The sequence below is a fragment of the Carassius auratus genome, chromosome 43 (assembly GCF_003368295.1).
Source record: "Carassius auratus strain Wakin chromosome 43, ASM336829v1, whole genome shotgun sequence".
Lineage (NCBI taxonomy): Eukaryota > Metazoa > Chordata > Actinopteri > Cypriniformes > Cyprinidae > Carassius > Carassius auratus.
The window spans coordinates 5,080,394-5,100,385 of NC_039285.1; the positions used below are offsets into that span (position 1 = coordinate 5,080,394).

The window sequence follows — 19,992 nt, forward strand, 5'->3', positions numbered from 1 at the left end:
ATGTTTTTTGGGGAAGTTTGTGCGCGGCGCGACCGCGAGGTATGAGCACTGTTCTCCAGCGACGCTTGGGCTTCCTCGTCCGACATCTCTCAAGTTTATTAATGGCACACTGACCTTAACGGAGTCCCGCTGGTATCACACAGATGTCCACGCCGCGCTTATGCAAGGCGCCGGCGAAAACAAAGTGTATATAAAAAAAGAAACTTGAATATCCGATGAAAACAACCGCTGCCACCAGTGTAACGCTTGCTTGAGTGCTTGTGGGTGTTTTCGGGGATTTAATTGAATGTTTATATAAATAAAACCCTCGAATACTGACAAGCTCTTTTTCCCCACTTTATTCTCTGGTTCACAAACTCCTCACTTCTTCCGCCTTCCGCCCTGTCAGAATAAAAGTCCTCATAACAACAGGCACTTTACCATGGGGCATTTCTAACACAAAAATAAAATGGTTTCATTTTAACTCTTACACTAGCACCACCGGCATGAAGAAAACCAGTGTCCCACTTATACGCCCGGAGGTAGACAGTTCTGAGAAAATTCAGATTGATAGAGAAGAGAGTGTAGGTGGACTTGGCAGGCTGTTTCAAAGAAAACTTCTCAGTATTGCCATGGAGGGGAAGGTTTAGTCCTTACAGTGACGAGAGGATGTCGTCGTATGTGGACAATGAAGTCCGAAATTATTTTATCATTACAGTTGTTTGTTGTTGTGCTCAGCCATTGGTGATTACTGTCCTCCCGAATTATATGTTGATTGCCTGTGCTGGTTATTACACATAGGGCATGCTTGGAGTTTCTAATTAAGTGTGCTTTGGGTGTGAGATTGGGTTCACGAGTTCACACTTACATATAATTAGCTGAAGTATTATAATACATATTTGGCTTGCTGTCCGGTGAAGGGGCTCCGAGCTCGGGAATAGCCCAAACCTAGAGTAACCCCCCAGCGGCCGAACTAAACACTCTCCCAAATAAGTGCCGCGTTTGGCGAGCTGGCATCTCGAGAAAGGGTCTGAATGTTTGGCCAGTGGGCCCGTGATGGCGGCTCACTGTACCTGGACTGACAGGCCCTGCTGGCCTGCAACGGGGAGCAATTTTAATTTGGAGCGACTGATCAGGCAAGTTTGTGCCTTTCTCCACTGTGAGACCAATGCTCGCTGGACAGAAAGAGAAAACAGGAAAGAGGAAAATGAGAGCTTGACCGGGAGATTTTCTCACACTGCGTCCGCTGTGAGACCCAATGCTCCCTGGACGAAAGAGAAAAATTAAGTGATCTACCGGGAAAGTTCTCACTGTGTCCGCTGTGAGACCAAATGCTCGCTGGACAGAAAGAGAAAACAGTAAAAGAGGGAAATGAGAGCTTGACCTGGATATTTTCTCACACTGCTCTCCGCTGTGAGACCAAATGCTCGCTGGACAGAAAGAGAAAACAGGAACGAGGGAACTGAGCATTTGACCGGGAGATTTTCTCACACTGCATTCGCTGTGAGACCCAATGCTCGCTGGACGGAAGAGAAAAGGTAAGTCCTCTACCGGGAAAGTTCTCAATGCGTCCGCTGTGAGACCAATGCTCGCTGGTCAGAAAGAGAAAACAGGAAAGAGGAAAATGAGAGCTTGACCAGGAAATTTTCTCACACTGCGTCCGCTGTGAGACCCAATGCTCACTGGACGAAAGAGAAAATGTAAGTGCTCTACCGCTAAATTCTCGCTGCGTCCGCTGTGAGACCAATGCTCGCTGGACAGAAAGAGAAAACAGGAAAGAGGAAAATGAGAGCTTGACTGGGTGATTTTCTCACTCTGCGTGGGAAGACCCAATGCTCGCTGGACGAAAGAGAAAACATAAGTGCTCTACCGGGAAAGTTCTCGTTGATATGTATTGGTGTACATGATGGAATATAAACATTTCCTATTCTATTTTGCCTGGAAATACTTCCAACACGCTCGGGTGTCGTGTGGAAAATAGGCTTCGGTTCTATTTCTAGCATGCATGCATTGTCTCACGCAGGCAGTCTGCAAGCTCTAGCCTGTAAACATGGGAGCCGAATTAAAGATGGACACGCCACGCAGCTGAGACGCTTGCACCACGCATCCAGTCTGTCGCTTGCCTCAAACTGCGCCTCGGCGAAAGGCTGAGCAGCGGCGGGAAGTGAGAGAGGCTTGCTCCAGTAAGAACTGAGGTGCAGGCCAGGCTGGTTGATGCTGCTGCTGCAATCCCAGCACTCAAGGAGAGCCCGGTCTTGATCAGATCAATCGTGGTGTCAAGCGAGGCGAGCTTGGGCTTTGCATGGTCCATTGGCCACGACGTGTGGCTTGGCGAGAAGAGCAGCTGTATGCTGATAAACCGTCAATGGAGACAGGTAGGGTCAAGGTATAATTAAGCTGTATTTATACCTTGAGGTAGATTATCTTAAGTGGTTCCACCTGTGCTAATTAGGCTAAGTATCTGACGTGTTCCTCCCAAACCTTGTTATGAAACTACATTTAAAATGAAAGGTGGTGGCAGAATAGGTGTTAATCCACAATAAAGAAGCTTGCCAGTGGCCCCTAGTAGTGGCAACATTTATTACAAATGCTTCTTTCAGTTCGATTAAACAAAGAAAATAAAGTAGTAGCATAGTAATTATCTGGGTCCGCCACTGACACTGAGCACAGCCAGGTAACGAATGTACACGCCCACTGCTGGAAGCGGTTCTCGTTCACGAGTCAAGAACCAGTTGCATCAGTTTTTGGATCACAGGTACACTGAACCAAGAACCGTTTCTGTCGGACACGTCCGATTTGAGAACCAATGAGCTGATGATACTGCGCATGCATGTAATTTTTCAAGAGGACAAAATGCATATTGAAGTATTTTGTTAAACATCAGAAAGTGTGATAAAATAACTATTTTACTTCGCTTTTTTAAAAAAGATGAATGTGTCTAATCTGTGTATTTTGTAGATTATGTTAGATTATAGGCCAAAGGGGTTTTCATGGAAGTTGAACAATAATTAAGAATCTAGGTTAAATAGGAATAAGGGATGATTTATGAAATATCTGTACTGTATTTATAGTTAACGATGACACATTCATAGAACATAAATAGTAAATAGAACATGAACATGAGTAGGGCAGCTGATGATACTGTACTGACACACAGTGTATCTGAACTGAAATTATTCTTTTGGTGATAGATTCTGAACTGATTCTGTGCTAATGTTATAAGCTCGGGTAAACCGAGGGCTTGAATGAACGGCAATCTGGTGAAACATAAATTTATTTAATATCAAATAAATCACAATGGATTATGTTTAGTAAGTGGATCATGGTTTCTGCGCTGATGACACCTAATTTATTTAGGCTACTTTATATCTTCAAGACTTAAATCCTCGTATGGATGAGCTGGCCAATCCCATGGGTGAAGTGGCGCAGGACAGGGGGCATTTTGGAAACGCTGACAAGACTGGCATGCTTTTGATTGAGATTCAATCTGTCCATCAATACCCGGCCACCAGACATAGCTACGGGCCAGGTGTTTCATCCTTACCACCCCAGGATGCCCCAAATGCAGATCAGCTAACACCCGGTTGCAAAGCTTGATTGGAACCACGACACGCCTTCCTCACATTAAACATCCTTGAACAACTGTGAGCTCATTTCGACATGTCACTAAAGGTAGCAAACCTTGAGGTACCTCTTTAACTTTTGGGATCCGTCCGGTTGAAACCATGTCCAGCACAGGTGAAAAAATGGGATCCATTTTTTCCAGGAAGAGTGGCTATCTGGGCAGCATAGAACACATCCACTGTGTCCGTCTTCTCAGCGTGTGTCACTGGTAATGGCAGCCGCGACAGTCCATCTGCATTGGCATGTAAGGCTGCTCTCTTATACTCAAGGACATAGTCATGGGCGGCTAATATCAGAGCCCATCGTTGCATTCTAGCTGCTGCCATGGATGGAATGCTCTTGTTGGGACTGAGAATAGCCGTTAGAGGTTGATGATCTGTTAAGAGGGTAAACCTTCTTCCGTATAAGTATTGATGGAATTTGCGAATTCCAAAAATTATACTAAGTGTCCTGGATGCAAAAGCAATCGGCTTCTCCTCCCCATCGGGGCACACATGTGATATCACTGCTCCCACCCCATATAGGGAAGCATCACAGGCGAGACAAATGGGTAATTCTAGGTCATAATGTGTGAGTACTGCTGGTGAAGTAAGGAGATCCTTCACTTTTTGAAATGATTGTTCACATGCCATGCTCCAGCACCATTTCATTCCTTTACATAAAAGAGCATTGAGGGGGTTCAGCACAGATGCCAGATTTGGAATGAAATGGCCATAGTAGTTAATCATCCCAAGAAAAGAGTGTAATTGACTTACATTGGTTGGTGCAGGTGCTTCCATAATGGCTTTGATCTTTTCTGGGGATTTGTGTAATCTAGCTGCGTCAATGTAGTTACCCAGATACTCCAGTGACTGTCTGAAAAATTCACATTTTTCATGCTGCAATCTCAGACCATATTCCTCCAGTCTGGTGAGTACTTGTTCTAATGTCTTGAGATGTTCTGGTGTGAGGGTCACCTTGGTAACAACCCCATGCATGGACACACAATCGCACACAACTCTTTGTGCAATGACAGTGTCCTCTTGGATATTACAAGTTTCTTCTTGTTTATTGATAGAGAAGCCCCTCTCCACCGTAGCCTGCCCATGGGAGAGGAGCAGAAGGTTTCTGATGAAAGCCCAGAGCTGTGGGTAGGGCTGACTTATATAAGGATGGAGAAACACATCCAGCCTCTTCTCGAGGGGCTTGAAAGACAGGAACTTCTCATTCCTCACCTCCAGGGACAACAATTGTGAAAATTGCTGAATGATCAGATCACCTAAAGAAAGAGTGAAAGAAAAAGCACTCACATCAAATGTACACGTGTTTCTTTTGTAAATTGTATGCCTAACGTCAGGACTTAATCTTATGTACCTGTAGCAACCCTATCTAACTGCTGGTCTTGAAGAAACCTTTTGACTTGACACTTCATCTGGCCCTGACACAATTCTGGATTTGAATACATGACATAATATTTTTCTACTTTTTAAATAATGTCTGTCATGAATAAATCAAATTTATTTTGAAGCAATATTCTCATCAGACTTTACATACTTAAATCTGCATAATTCTGATTTTTACACCAGGGCGTTATTTACTTTTATAAGGACAGTTTTTAAACCTTACTAATATATATATATATATGCACTCTCTTTCCTGTCAAATTCTTACATTTGATCAAATTCAGTTTAAATAATAATATAATTTTGATAATAAAAAGTTATCAATCAAATAAAGTCATTTACACTGCAAAATTGCAACTGTAATAATTTTATGAGATTGAGGTTTAAACAAATAATATAAAAACAATGATTCTTTTAAACAATAAACCAATAGGTGGCAGCAAGTGACCGTCTTAATAAATGAATCATTGAGTCATTCATTAAAACGATTTGTTCAAAAAGTCATTCAATAACAAAACATAGCACTTTAGTGTTGCTTTTCTTTTGTAACTATTTTCAATGTACATTCAATGTAACATTTGCAATCATGATATTATAGAACAGCTCACTTGGTCGTGTTATGTTACTTTACTATATCATATATTATTTATAAATAAAAAAACTCAACATTTTGAAAATTCAGAATAAAAACTCACTTTGAAATGTTTGAGCAAGTCCACGGACGTTGCATGACCCATGAACTGCGAGCCGAAGTATCGTGACTGGACGTGGTCATCCACCCAGTAGCGAATATGAAGGTCCAACTGCTTACTTTTCGTCATCTTATTGAGACTCTTTTCAAACATGATCACAAACCTGTTGGGACATATTGACATGGTCAGTCAGTTCTTTCGTTATAAAGGGAGCTAATCCGAATTTAGTAATATATGCCGTTTTGTTGCTTTCACACGAGAATGTAGCTGCAATCTCTGTAACGTTGAGAGTGGTGCTCAGAGACTGTTTTAAGGACCCACATCACCTCTGCCGGCAGAGTTGGTGTCGAGCCAAAGTACGATAGAATGTTCCTTGGCTGTGGTGGCATTTCTATTGTAGAAATGTCTTCATTATTGATAGTCAGAGCTGTTTCAGTAACCGAAGAGATCCGCGGTGCACAGAACGGGCCAATAGGTGGTTGGTGCTGGCGAGCAGTGCTACACGCGGTGTGTTTGGCACCCTTCATATGGGAGTCCATAGCCATAACACCCATTGTTGCTAGCTTAAAAGATTTCCTGCACCAACAGCAATAGGCCTCGCGGTCATTTCCTGGCACAGGCTTGACACAAACGTAATTTCGGATTCCTTGTCCACAGAAGATTAAACCGACACTTTCCCATTTTAGCCGACAAACTAGGCTAGCTACTATCTTGTTCTGTAATTTACCTCACTTGCCTAGTAACCATAGTAACGGGTGCGTGAGCTTTCGCGCTTACTGCTATGACGTGGAGCGCGAGGTGCACTCGACATTACGCTGCATGAATTTTTTTAATTAGCCTACAATAGTAAAAGTTAATTTTGTTATGGTATGAACTTAATCCTAGGAAAAGTACAAAATAAAATAAAATTTAAAAAAGACCTTTGTAATGAAATCCAAGACTTTGTATACCAAATTCAAGGCTATCAAGGCCTTAATTTTAGATAATCAAATTTAAGACTTTTTCAGTGCTTTTAAGACCCTGCGGGTACCCTGATTTTTAACACACTCTGTTAGCTTAGATAATTTAGAAGTTGAATCTAGTCTCGTTGAGATATATAGCTGAGTATCATCAGCATAACCGTGGAAGCTAATTCCATATTTTCTAATAATATTACCAAGGGGCAACATGTATATTGAAAATAGAAGGGGACCTAGGACGGATCCTTGTGACACTCCATATTTTACTGGTGATAAATGAGATGACTCTCCATTTAAATAAACAAAATGGTAGCGATAGGACAGATAGGATCTAAACCATCTTAGAGCCTGCCCTTGAATCCCTGTATAGTTTTGTAATCGATCTATGAGTATGTCATGATCTATGGTGTTAAACGCAGCACTAAGTTCAAGTAAAACTAGAAATGAGATGCAGCCGTGATCTGACGCAAGAAGCAGGTCATTTGTAATTTTCACAAGTGCAGTTTTTGTGCTATGGTGTGGCCTGAAACCTGACTGAAATTCTTCATACAGATAATTTTTGTGCTGGAAGGTGCTCAATTGAGCAGACACAACTTTTTCTAAAATTTTAGACATAAATGGAAGATTGGAAATAGGCCTATAATTTGCCAGTTCACTTGGATCTAGCTCTTCCTGTCCTATATTTGTAAAGCACTGCAGTTTATCTTTGGGTGCGATAAACTGAAGTGTTAGACGCTGTAGTCACATGCTAGTAATGCTAGAAACATGCTAGCAACATGCAAATCATGCTAGAAACAAGCTAGTCACATGCTAATAGTACTAGAAGCATGTTAGCAACATGTTAATCATGCTAGAAACTTGCTAGTCGAATGTTAATCATGATAAAAATACACTAGCAACATGATAGTCATGCTAACAACATGCTAGTCGCATGCCAATCATTCAAGAAACATGCTAGCAGCATGCTTATGTTAGAAACATGCTAGCAACATAATCATGCTAGAAACAGGCTAGCAAAATGCTAGTCATGATAACAAAATGTTAGCAACTTGCTAGTCGCATGATAATTATGCTAGAAAATGCTAGCGACATGTTAATTATGTTAACATGCTAATCATGCTAGAAAAATGCTAGTGACATGCTAATCATGTTAACAACATGCTAGTCACGTCAATCATGCTAACAACATGATAGCAACCAGTGTTAATTTGGTTGACTAACTATTTTCGTCATTATTTTTGTCATTATTTTCGTCACAAATATATTTTTGCGGACGAAAACGAAAACTAAATAAGTCACTGATGGAGACTAAAACTATGACTAAATTGATTGACATTGTCGTCAACGAATAAAGGACGAGACGAAAATAGAATGTGATGAAAATCTAATCAGCAGATTGGAGAGATGCGAGAAATCAACAAAAGAACCGGCAAAACGGAACAGACTGCATGAGAGAAGAGAACCAATCAGAGCCTGACTTATTGAGACGTGAAGCGAAGGTATTATTCAGTTTTTGACTGAGCTCCCGGGAAGACGTCATTCAAAGAGGTGATGTCTAAAAGAGCGACAAAATGTCCACAGCTGGGAAAAAGAAGGGGAGACTTGTGGGCTCACTTCACATGTGACGACGAACAAAACAAAACAAAGTGTAAAGCATGCGAAGCGATCATTCGTGGCAAGAACACAACCAATTTGAAAATACATTTATAGACAAGCCACTCTGACATTTTCTCAAAGGTAAATTCACAACGATATTCTTTTGTTTATTGAGCTAAGCAAAATTGGAAGACTATTGCTGTGCATAGATGTTGTAGCATTAACGTAAATATTACGAACTGAAAAGTACTGTAAAATAGCCCCTGCTTCAAGTTAGATGAGAGCACCATACTAATACGTAAAATTATGATTAATAATTTTGATTAATTCTAATGTTTAGTATATTTTATAATGTTCTACTTGTTGACAATATCACAAATATTTCTAGATTAGTCATGTGAAACGTGACTGTTCACATCCTATCATTATACATACTAATCTAGCAATATTGTGGTATTTAAAACATACAATATTGCTAGACAAATGAATACCTTATAAAATCTTGTACTTTTTTTTATCCACCTAGCTGCCAACTTATTAAATATTTACTTTAAATTAAAAATGTTTGCACTTATTTTTCAGCTCAGCTGTAAGCTTTAAGGTCCTGGACCTAACTTTATTTTTCTTTTATTGATGGTCAATTGGCAGCTAGTAATTGTTTACATTATCATGACAGTGTTTGTTGTTGCTGCATAAAAGCTTTTGAATTGAAATAAAGTTGTGTTGTAATAAAGTTGAATTTGTGTTTTATATATTTTGGTTAAGTTTGTTTCCTATACCAGCAGTGAAAAATTGTCTAGTAAATCGGTTATTGATTTTAGTCTTATTTTAGTCGACTAAAATACCAAGCAATTTTAGTCGACTAAAATAAGACTAAAATTAAAACAAATCAGATGACTAAAACTTGACTAAAACTAAAAAGAATTATAGTCAAAAGACTAAATCTAAATTAAAATTTTGTGTCAAAATTAACACTGATAGCAACATGCTAGCGAAATGCTAGAAACATGTTAGCAAGATGATAATCATGCTAGAAACATGCTAGCAACATGCTAGTTGCATGCTAATCATGTTAAAAACATGCTAGTCACATGTTAATCATGCTACAAACATTGTAGCAACATGATAATAATGCAAGAAACATGTCAGCAACATGCTAGACGCATGTTAAACATGTTAGAAACATGCTAGCAACATTGCTAATCATGCTAGAAACATGCTTGCGACATGATAATCATGCTAGAAACATGCCAGCGATATGCTAGTTGCATGCTAATCATGCTAGAAAAATGATAGTGACATGCTAGCAACTTGCTAATCATGCTAGAAACATCCTAGCAACATAATCATGCTAGAAACGGGGTTACCGACATGCTAATCATGCTAGCAACATGTTAATCATGCTAAAAACATGCCAACAACATGCTAATCATGCTAGAAATGCTAGTCATGATAACAAAATGTTACTAACTTCCTGGTCGCATGCTAATCATGCTAGAAACATGCTAGCGAAATGCTAATAATTCTAGAGACTTGATAACAACATGTTAATGATGTTAGAAACATGCTAGCAACATGCTAATTGTGCTAACAACATATTAATCAGGTTAACAACATGCTAATCATGCTAGAAACATGCTAATCATGCTAGAAACATGATAATCATGCTAGCAACATGTCAGCAACATGTTAATCATGCTAGCAACATGCCAGCGAAATGCTAATCATGCTAGAAACATGCCAGGGACATGTTAATCATGCTAGAAACGCTAGAAACATGCTAGTCGCATGCTAATCATGCTAGAAACATGCTAGCAGCATGCTAATTATGCTAGAAACATTGTAGCGACATGTTAACAACATGTTAAAAGTAATATTAAATATAAAGTCTTTCTTTTGAACTAATCTATAATTCTTTCTAACTAATATATCTTTCTATCTTTCAACTAATCTATCAGTCTAACTTTAAACTACTTAAAACTTCAAACTTCTTTAAACTTCTGCAAACTTTCTGGTCAGGCTCTCTCAAGCCAACTTAAAGTTTGTCTCAACAAACTTTTTTTTCTAGTTGTTATTAATATTATTATTTTAATTTTTTTTCCTTTTGGGGATTTAAGGTGGGCGTACACTCTCAGAAATAAAGGTACAGAAAAGACAAAAAAAGGTACAAATGCTCGTCGCTCGGGCAGTACCGCCAAGGGGAACAAACCTGTACCATATTAATGGGTACAAAGAAGTACCCCGAAAGTTTGAGCCTTTTAGGTACAAATATGTACCTTTGAGGGTACAAATAGCTCATCGCTGGGGTGGTACCCCCGAGGTACAGCAATGGTACCCTTGCCATAGGTACAGAGTTGTACCCTTTTATACTGTACCTTTTGAGAGACAATGTGGTACCTTAACAATACATTTGTAACTTAATCCACTGGTACAAAAATGTACCCCATTAGATGGTACCAATTTGTTCTCATTAGGGGTACCACCCCAGCGACGATGCCATTGTACCTATAAAGTGGCAAAAATGTCCTTGATAAAAAGAAAAGAATGAGAGCAAAAGAAAGCAATGTTTTGTTTTCCCAAAATCAATGATTTAAAAGAAGTTAAACTGTACAAATTAAAATACTGGAAAGAAAATTACGACAACACACCACAATCTTCGTTTACAATAAACTTTAATAAACAAAGTTTTTCACATTTAAACAACTTTAATGGATAATCACTTTATGAATGCATTACTTACTGCAGTGTAAGAACATAACATAACATAACATAATGCTTTATATTGACTAAAAGCTACTGTGAGTGTTCATTGTATGCTTAAAGGATTATTTCACCCCAAAATGAAAATTTTCTAATAATTTACTCACCCAATGCCATCAAAGATATCCATGTCTTCCTTTCCTCAGTGGGAGAGAAATTATGTTTTTTGAGGAAAACATTTCTGGATTTTTCTTCTAACAATGGACTTCATTGGTTACCATAGTTTTTAAATCCAAATTGATGCAGTTTTAAAAGTCTTTGAAGTGTTTAAATGGGCTGTATCTGATCACAGCTGAAGAAGAGGTTGTTGTCTAGCGAAACAATAGGTAATTTAAAAAACAATTTATAATTGATACTTTTTAGCTTCAATAGTTCGGATTGAGCTGATCAACAAACGGACAGGGAACTACATCATCACGATGAAAGGTCACGCCGGTGCCGGCAGAAGTTTACAATGCGACCGCGCATAGGATGATAGTTCAAATAGTATTGTTTGCTATTATATATATATATATATATATATATATATATATATATATATATATGTGTGTGTGTGTATATATGTATATTATATGAATAGTATATGAATAGTAGTTTAAATAGTATTGCCAGCGCTGGCGTGACCTTTCAATGTGATGACATAGTTCCCTGTCTGTTTGTTGATCAGCTCAATCTGAACTATTAAAGGTAAAAAGGCTATAATTTTGTGATTAATCGTTTCGCTAGATAACAACCAGTTCTTCAGCTGTGATCACATACAGCACGTTTAAACACTTCAAAGACTTTTGAAACTCCATTGATTTGGACTTAAAAACGATGGTAACCAATGAAGTTCATTGTTAGAAGAAAAATCCAGAAATATTTTTATCAAAAAACATAATTATAAAAAATATGGATTTTTGTTGTAAAAAGAAGTCCGTCTTACTGGAAAATAGGTTGTGATTCCTGAATTCCAAGTTGATCTCAATGCGCTGAGGCAGGGCTCTGTCTATCAAATAAATGCACATAAATGGGACAGCACATAAATAAATGACATTACAAGCATACCAAAAAAATCATATCTAATTTGTAGTTCATGCTACCCATGTGTTATACTCCAAGTCTTGTGAGGACGCAAATTCACTTTGAATGGTGAACAATTTAACTCATGCAGTATAGAGTTTGAGTACCATTTATTGAAAAGTTATATACAAATATATACATGAATATATATGAAAATATATAAATATATAAAAATATAAATATATAAATATATACACACACACACACACACACACACACACACACACACACATATATATACATATATACATATATATACGTATATATATACACATATACATGCAAGAAACAACTAACTTACGGTAATGATATTGCTATTTTAGATTTTGAATGTTTCAGATCGTCTAGGCACGCACAGCATAACAATATCATTATTAAATTATATTATTTTCTGAAATACATACAGCAAATGCAGTAACGTTACATACAGATAAAACACTTACTTTCGGTGTTCTCCTTGTTAAAAACCAACTTCCCCTAAACCTCCGCTTCGAGTGAAAGAAAATATCTCTCTGAGTAAAGTGTAGGAGCACATAACATATTAATTTCCTTATAAATCTATCTAATGTTATAAAATAGATGTTTTAAATGAGGTAATACGCTTAACTTACTTCTGGTCTCTCCCTTCTCTGAGCAGCCTCCGCGTCTGCAGTGCACAGCAGTTCAAATCTGTGAGAGATGGTTAGGCTCCTTAGGCGCGCACAGCATTTAAATATCATCATAAAGTAAAATTATCTTATAAAATACATGTAAACGAGGTAAAAGACTTACTTATGGTGTTTTCCTTTGATAAAACCAAAGTCCCCATCTTATCCCCATCGTGAGTGAAAGAAAATATCTCTCTTGAGAAAAAGTTTTGGAAAACAGCACATAAATATCGCTATAAATCAATATACATATTTTAAATGAGATAAAAACACTTATTTTCAGAATTCCATCATAGAAAATAACTGACATCCTCGTCTGTTCCGCTTCGCGATTGAAAGTAAATGTCTTTGAGAAAAGTTTATGCGCACACAGCAAATAAATATCGTTATAAAACGATATTATATTATAAAACACATTTTATGAATAAGATTAAATACTTTATTTCGCCGTTTTCCATCCTCATATGCGCCGCATGGCGAGCAAAGAAAATGGCGTCTGTGAAAAATATTTCAGACGGGTCAGGCGTGCGCACACGAGCACAGGAGTCCCGGATGTAACTAATAACACTCAACAGTGTTAAAGGGGGGGTGAAATGCTATTTCATGCTGTAAAGATATTCCCTTTGTAATCATCGGGAAGAAGGAGGCGGGAACCGGCGCACAATCAAAATACATTTTAATAATTCATAAATAAATACAAAACGGCGCACCAGCCCCTCGCGGACGACTGGTGCGCGCAAATAAAAGCCAAACACATAAAATAATGTCCCAGGCCTGGTCCTCTCTCGTCCTTCACGGTCGTCACTCCAGTTTTATATCCTTCCATCTCCTACGTGGGACTCAAGACCGGCGGTGGGGCGCAGGTGTAACTCATCTCCAATCACTACACCTGGCCTCACTCCTCGTTCCCACGCCTCTCGGCCCCGCCCCACTCGCCACATACCCCCATCGCCCCTCGCAGGCCGGGGGGTACCCTCGAGACTGCGCTCTACTCCCCCCCCCCCCTTCCCTCCGGGGGGGACCGCTCACGGGGACCTGCAGGAACCTGGGGGTAGGACAGACGAGGCGAGAGAAAAGGAGATGGAAGGAGGAGCGACAAGGACGAGAGAGGGGAGAGAGGAAAAAAAAAAAAATCCGGTTCCAAGACGCACTGCTGCTCGGCCCTCCACCAGCTGGGTGATCTCCTCCGCGGTGCCTGGCGGTGGCACTGGACGGCCCTCGGCGGACGGCGCGACACTCCTCCGCCGCCCGATGGACGGTGACGGCTCCTCCGGTTTTGGGCAGTCGGCAGGAGTCCCCCATTCCCTGCCCCTCCGGATTCCTTCACGGAGGCGGCAGGCTCCGGCCCCCTGGCGAACGGCGCCGACTCCTCCGCTCCCTCACGGATGGCAGCCGCCCCTCCATATCGTGGGCGGCCAGCAGCGAGCTCGCCCGTCCCCGGCAACTCGCTCCAGCCCACCGCCTCGAGCGTCCCTGGCGGCACATACCTCGCCAGCTCGAGGGCACCGCGGATTCACCACAGTGGCGAGGGATCTTCAGCAGCGCGTCCCTCCTTCTCCCGGGCTTCGGCACCACTGTAAAGATACAAATCTCCATATTCATCGGGAAGAAGGAGGCGGGAACCAGCGCACAATCAAATCAGAATTTTAATATTCAAAATAAATACAAAACGGCGCACCAGCCCCTCACGGACGACTGGTGCGCATAAATAAAAACCAAAACATAAACTAATGTCCCAGGCCTGGTCCTCTCTCGTCCTTCACGGTCGTCACTCCAGTTTTATATCCTTCCATCTCCTACGTGGGACTCAAGACCGGCGGTGGGGCACAGGTGTAGCTCATCTCCAATAACTACACCTGGCCTCACTCCTCGTTCCCACGCCTCTCGGCCCCGCCCCACTCGCCACACATGCATACTGAGTTTTTTACACTGTTAAAGAGTTGGATTCCCATGCTAAACATGGACAAAGTTTCAAAAATTAAGTTGTATGTTTGAAGGAGTATTTCTGTTCCATAAATACTACTTCCGGTTTGTCACAAGTTTCAGAAAGTTTTTTTCGAGTATGGCTCTGTGTGACGTTAGATGGAGCGGAATTTCCTTATATGGGTCAAGAGGGCACGTCTACCGGAAGAGCGTGCGCTCTTTACTAGAGAAGAAGAAGAGCGCGTGCTCCCGTATACAGACTATCTTTCTCTTATGAATATAATAAAACTAAAGACTTTTTGGAGTTATGAAGGATGCAGTACTACTCTATAGGTACTCAAGATTAACAGGATATTGAGTGAAAACGAGCATTTCACCCCCCCTTTAATAAAGGTAACTCTGCGTATTTATACCACCAGAGGGGGCTGTTTACACTAGCTATTGTTAATTCAACACCACAACTTTAACAGTTTACTCTAAAAGTACCAACACTAGGATTTCAAAACTGGAGATTTTGCTGTGCAGAGGATTATTCAGCATACCATATTTACAAATTATGACAAAGGCTCTATCCGTCTTAGAAAAGGCACGCATAAGTAGCTGCTACCCCAGAGGATTTTGTACCCTGTAACTTGATAAGTACTTCTTAGTACCCCACAGGAAGTGTACCCTTTGAATAAGGTACTTTTTTGTACCCTATATATACCGTATATATATATATATATATATACCGTATTTTTCGGACTATAAGTCGCACCTGAGTATAAGTCGCATCAGTCCAAAAATACTTCATGATGAAGAAAAAAACATATATGTCGCACCGGACTATAAGTCGCATTTATTGGACCCAAGAACCAAGAGAAAAAATTACCATTACAGAGACGAGAGGGAGCTTGTTGTATCATGTACGGTAATTCCTAATGCTAGCTCTAGGGATGTTGTATTGTAAGAAGAAGAAGTGGGTTCAACAAAAAAGAAGAGAAGAAGGGGCTTAGTGAAAAGACATGTGAAGTTACTGTTCGGAATAAAGTTAGGTCTGGAAGATAATCGTCGTGCTTATTACTTATACAAAATCTAACAAAATTGGCGAAGAGGATACTATGTTTTGCATAACGTTACTGACTTATCAACAATGTCTCTGCATGTTTCTGCAGCGTCAGTGTTCCTGGCTTGCCCGGGAGAGCCTACCATGCCATTCGATGTGGTTGCGCATGTTCAATAACTATTTAACGGTTATCAACGCAGTGGGCGATGCATGGCCTGAAGCTCGGAAGAGGGCTACACTACTTCATTGTTTAGGCACAGAGGGTCAACGGATCTTTTATGCACTGCCAGACACCAGTGAGATATATGATTCTGCTGTCGATGCTTTAAAAAAACACGTCATGCCCAAAGTTAATGTTGTCGTGGAGTGGCATACATTCAGAAAAATAGTACAAGCTTCACAAGAAAACAAACAACAGTATGTTGCTGCTTTACATGCACTCGCCGCTAACTGTTACTTCGGTGATAAAGTGGATGATATGATTCGCGATCAATTGCTGGAACATTTGCACAGTGATGATACTAGACGGAGGCTGTTACTCGAGCCAGACCTGACATTACAGGAAGCTACTACACTTGCAACACAGTTAGAAGCTGCGGCTGAGCACGCCAAGAGAATGATGACCGACAGAGGTGCTCCAGTGCGCGGCGTACAAGTCAAGCCAAATTATGCGAGAGGGAAACACCATTCACGTCCGACTACTGCCCACGCTTCGTCGAACCGTAAGTCCTGTTTTAGATGCGGTTCAGACAAACACCTAGCTAACTCAGCACAGTGCCCAGCTGCAAAGGTGTTTTGTAAATTATGCAACAAGAAGGGACATTTTGCTCGTGTGTGCCGTTCAGCCCCAGCAAGTGAAGTGCGCCACGTGCAAGTGCATGACGTCACAGTACTGCATCTAGATAATTCTGCTGAAGTACAAAAGAAACTACATTGCGAAGTGACTGTCAATACTCCTGCTTCACCTAGCACCAAAGTACAATTCGTTGTGGATACAGGCTCTTCTGTGTCTATATTGCCTCTTCACATTTATAAACACCATTTAGTGCCACACAATTATCAACACCTGCCATCCGTCTTGTGACTTACATACAGGAATACATACCTGTACTCGGATGCCTGCAAGCACAAGCGTGTGTATCAAATGCGTCAGCTGCTGCCACATTCTTCGTTGTGGATAAAGGGACTGCTTTGTTAGGCATGGACTTGATTTATGCCCTAAAACTTCAAATAAAAGGTGATAATGTCTGCTCCTCAATCATGGCCACCAATATCACATCCCTGACAGATACTGAAATAGGATGTGTAAAAAACTTTGTCCACAAGGTAAAAATTACCTTTTGCAGTCCGAGCATCTGTTTCAGCTGAATTAGAGCGTCTGCTGAGAACAGGCGTCATCGAACGTGTGGATGCTTCAGCCTGGGTGTCCCCCATCGTTGTTACTGGGAAGAAAACAGGTGGGATACGAATGTGTGCCGACTTAAGAGAAGTTAACAAAGCCGTCATTACTGACTGTTATCCATTACCACACATTGATGAAATGCTTACCAGCCTTAGGGGTGCTACAGTATTTTCTACTATTGATCTGGCTAATGCATACTATCAGCTTCCCCTGCATGAGGAGTGTAGAGATATTACAGCGTTTATCACTCATGACGGCCTGTTCAGATACTTCAGGGTTCCCTGTGGCCTGGCGTCGGCACCCTCCGCTTTCCAAAACATGATGGCGTACCTGGCGTCAAAAATTACCTGGCTGATGTTATCGTCTATGGAAAGACATCTGAAGAGCATGACTCGAACCTCAGTACTGTGTTGCAGAAATTGAAAGATTCTGGGCTAGTGCTAAATGATAAAAAATGCAATTTCAAACAGACTTCATTGCGGTTCCTGGGCCATATAATCAACGCTCATGGAATCCTACCTGATCAAGAGCACCTAGATGCTGTCCGTGAAGCTCCGCCTCCATCTGATGCAGCATCTCTGCAATCCTTCCTTGGATTAGTGTCCTGGTACTCAAAATTCCTGCCTGGATTTGTGACAGTTGTTGCTCCAATGCGTGAGTGTGCTAAAGGAAAAGGACAATTTTCTTGGACGCTTGCAGCTCAAAATAGTTTTAAGAAAATTAAACAGATGCTTGTGTCCAGTCCGGTCCTTGCCATTTATGACCCCACACAAGTCATTTCAACAGATGCCAGTGACTACGGGTTGGGTGCAGTGTTCACCCAAGTGCAACTAGACGGAACAGAAAAACCAGTGGCTTTTGCTTTCCGCACACTCAATGAGGCTGAAAAAAAATATTCTATAGTGGAGAAGGAGGCTCTGGCATGTGTGTGGGCTACTGAAAAATGGCGAACGTTTGAGGTGAACTGTGTACCATTATCCGTAACGATACACTCTGGGTTGCCATGACGACTAAAAACAGTGTTCAGAAATTTGAGAACATCTTCAGTAGTTGCACTGCTAGCAATTGCAAGCTCAGGCCACTTGGAAGCATAGTCTGTGAGCGTTATAGCATATCTGCAGCCATGGGTGGCTGTTTCAAATGGTCCGACTATATCCACTAGATCACCTCAGATCAGTTGGACATGGTTGTGTACAAGAGGTAAAAACGGTATAAATACTTTTTGATTTCTCACACAAACCGCTCGTTTCGTGTCTTAGGTTATCAATGTGTACATAAACGCATTTTAACCTATTTTATTTTATTTATTTTTTTTGGTAGCCCTACAACAAACTAATGTCATAGTGGTGTTGTGTACTCTGTAATCGAATGTAGCCTAAGTTATACCTGTCGAACAGTAGATAGCACACGCTGTGTTTATCTAATAAAGAGCTTCATCGCTAACAAACAATAGCCTTTGAAGATTTGCTTTCAATTTAGTGCAGATCCAAAGCCATGTCTTCAGTGCTCTTTATGTTCTTAAACTTTCTGTTACAACACTGAGTGAACCACTTCAGATGGCTCAGCGCATGTGGCAGGGAACTGTGAACTATCATTCAAACGAGAGGAGCGTTGCCCACAGTAAGTAAAAGTCTAGATTTCTCCCCAAAAAATTTTTTCAAGTAAGAGTAAAATTACCCATCTTTAAATATACTCCAAAAGTAGTTGTAGGAATTCTTGGTTAAACCTTTACTGATTGTCATCCTGAATCATTCTGGCAGTACAGTAAGTCAAAACTAGGGGAAATACTACCAATGACCTCTGGTTGACTAATTGACACTAAATGCGTTATTATCTTCAGAGTGCTCTCCATCTGTTACTAACTGACTGGGTCTTCAACTGATCATGAAGTCTCCCATGGATCTGTATCTTAATCCTCCCTCCCAAATATGCCTTTATTCTAGCATATAGGAGCAGATGAACCAATGTCTAATCTATTTCCTTTTCCCTGTGCAAATTGTGAACAGACAATGGCTGAATAAGTGGGACTACTGCTTCCACTGAGCACTTGATATGAGTGGCAGGATCCATTCTGACAGGGCTAAGTTCCTAGCATGGTTATATGGGATTTTAACGAGATCATTACACATTTCCATACACCAGAAGAGCAGGGCTTTGAAGTTGTTTACTGAATGATTAAAAGTGAAAAAAAAGACTTTAGATTAGAGAAAAATCTTTATTTAACACTTGTGATCCAAAACAGACTGAAGTGTAATTGTTTTTAAATGAAAGTAATGTTAAAATATATTCCATAGTTATTTGAGTATTTTTAGACATAATTCCTTACTTTTATTAGATTTTTTTTTAATGGCTGATAAGATTGTAGACCAGAAAATTGCTCTATATTTTTTATATATATCTGTATTTTTATATTTCTCATTTCCTGTGGTGGTCATGGATGGCGCTCCGTTTATCTTCTCAGACAGAGAAGCAAGTATACAAGTATTCACAGAAACTGAACTACTGTTTAATAACATTAATACTTCCTGAGTCACAGTGACAGACATTTTCAAAAGAGCATATCATTTCATCATGTCATTTTAACATATTTAATATTTTTATACTTACACTCTAAAGTAAATGTGTACAAACTAAATTTAAAATATTTCTACGTGACTGTCAATTTAACATTTTATTTTAGTGTGCTTAATTTTTTAAAAAGAAAGTAAGAAATATAGTGGCATGGTATATGGAATGGAAATAATAAAGTGGAAGTAAACATTATATATATTATTTGCTCTGTATTAGTATCCCCCGGACTATGAACATTTCTACAAAAACATTTACAAAACATTATACTGCATTTGTAGGCATAGCAGAGGGGTTCTCAAAACATAAGGCTGTCTCTGGGTCATTCATCTCAGCCTGGTGGTTTGAGTCCG

General features: G+C 40.2%; 1 long non-coding RNA gene across 1 annotated transcript; it reads right to left on the reverse strand.

Annotated features, from left to right (window-relative positions):
- Positions 1-5,698: 5,698 nt before the first annotated feature.
- On the reverse strand, positions 5,699-12,661 carry LOC113061261 (uncharacterized). The gene is made up of 3 exons (XR_003278331.1): positions 12,498-12,661; positions 11,918-11,980; positions 5,699-5,840 (listed from the first exon to the last, which is right to left on the reverse strand). It is a non-coding gene; the product is annotated as an uncharacterized LOC113061261 (long non-coding RNA).
- Positions 12,662-19,992: the final 7,331 nt, after the last annotated feature.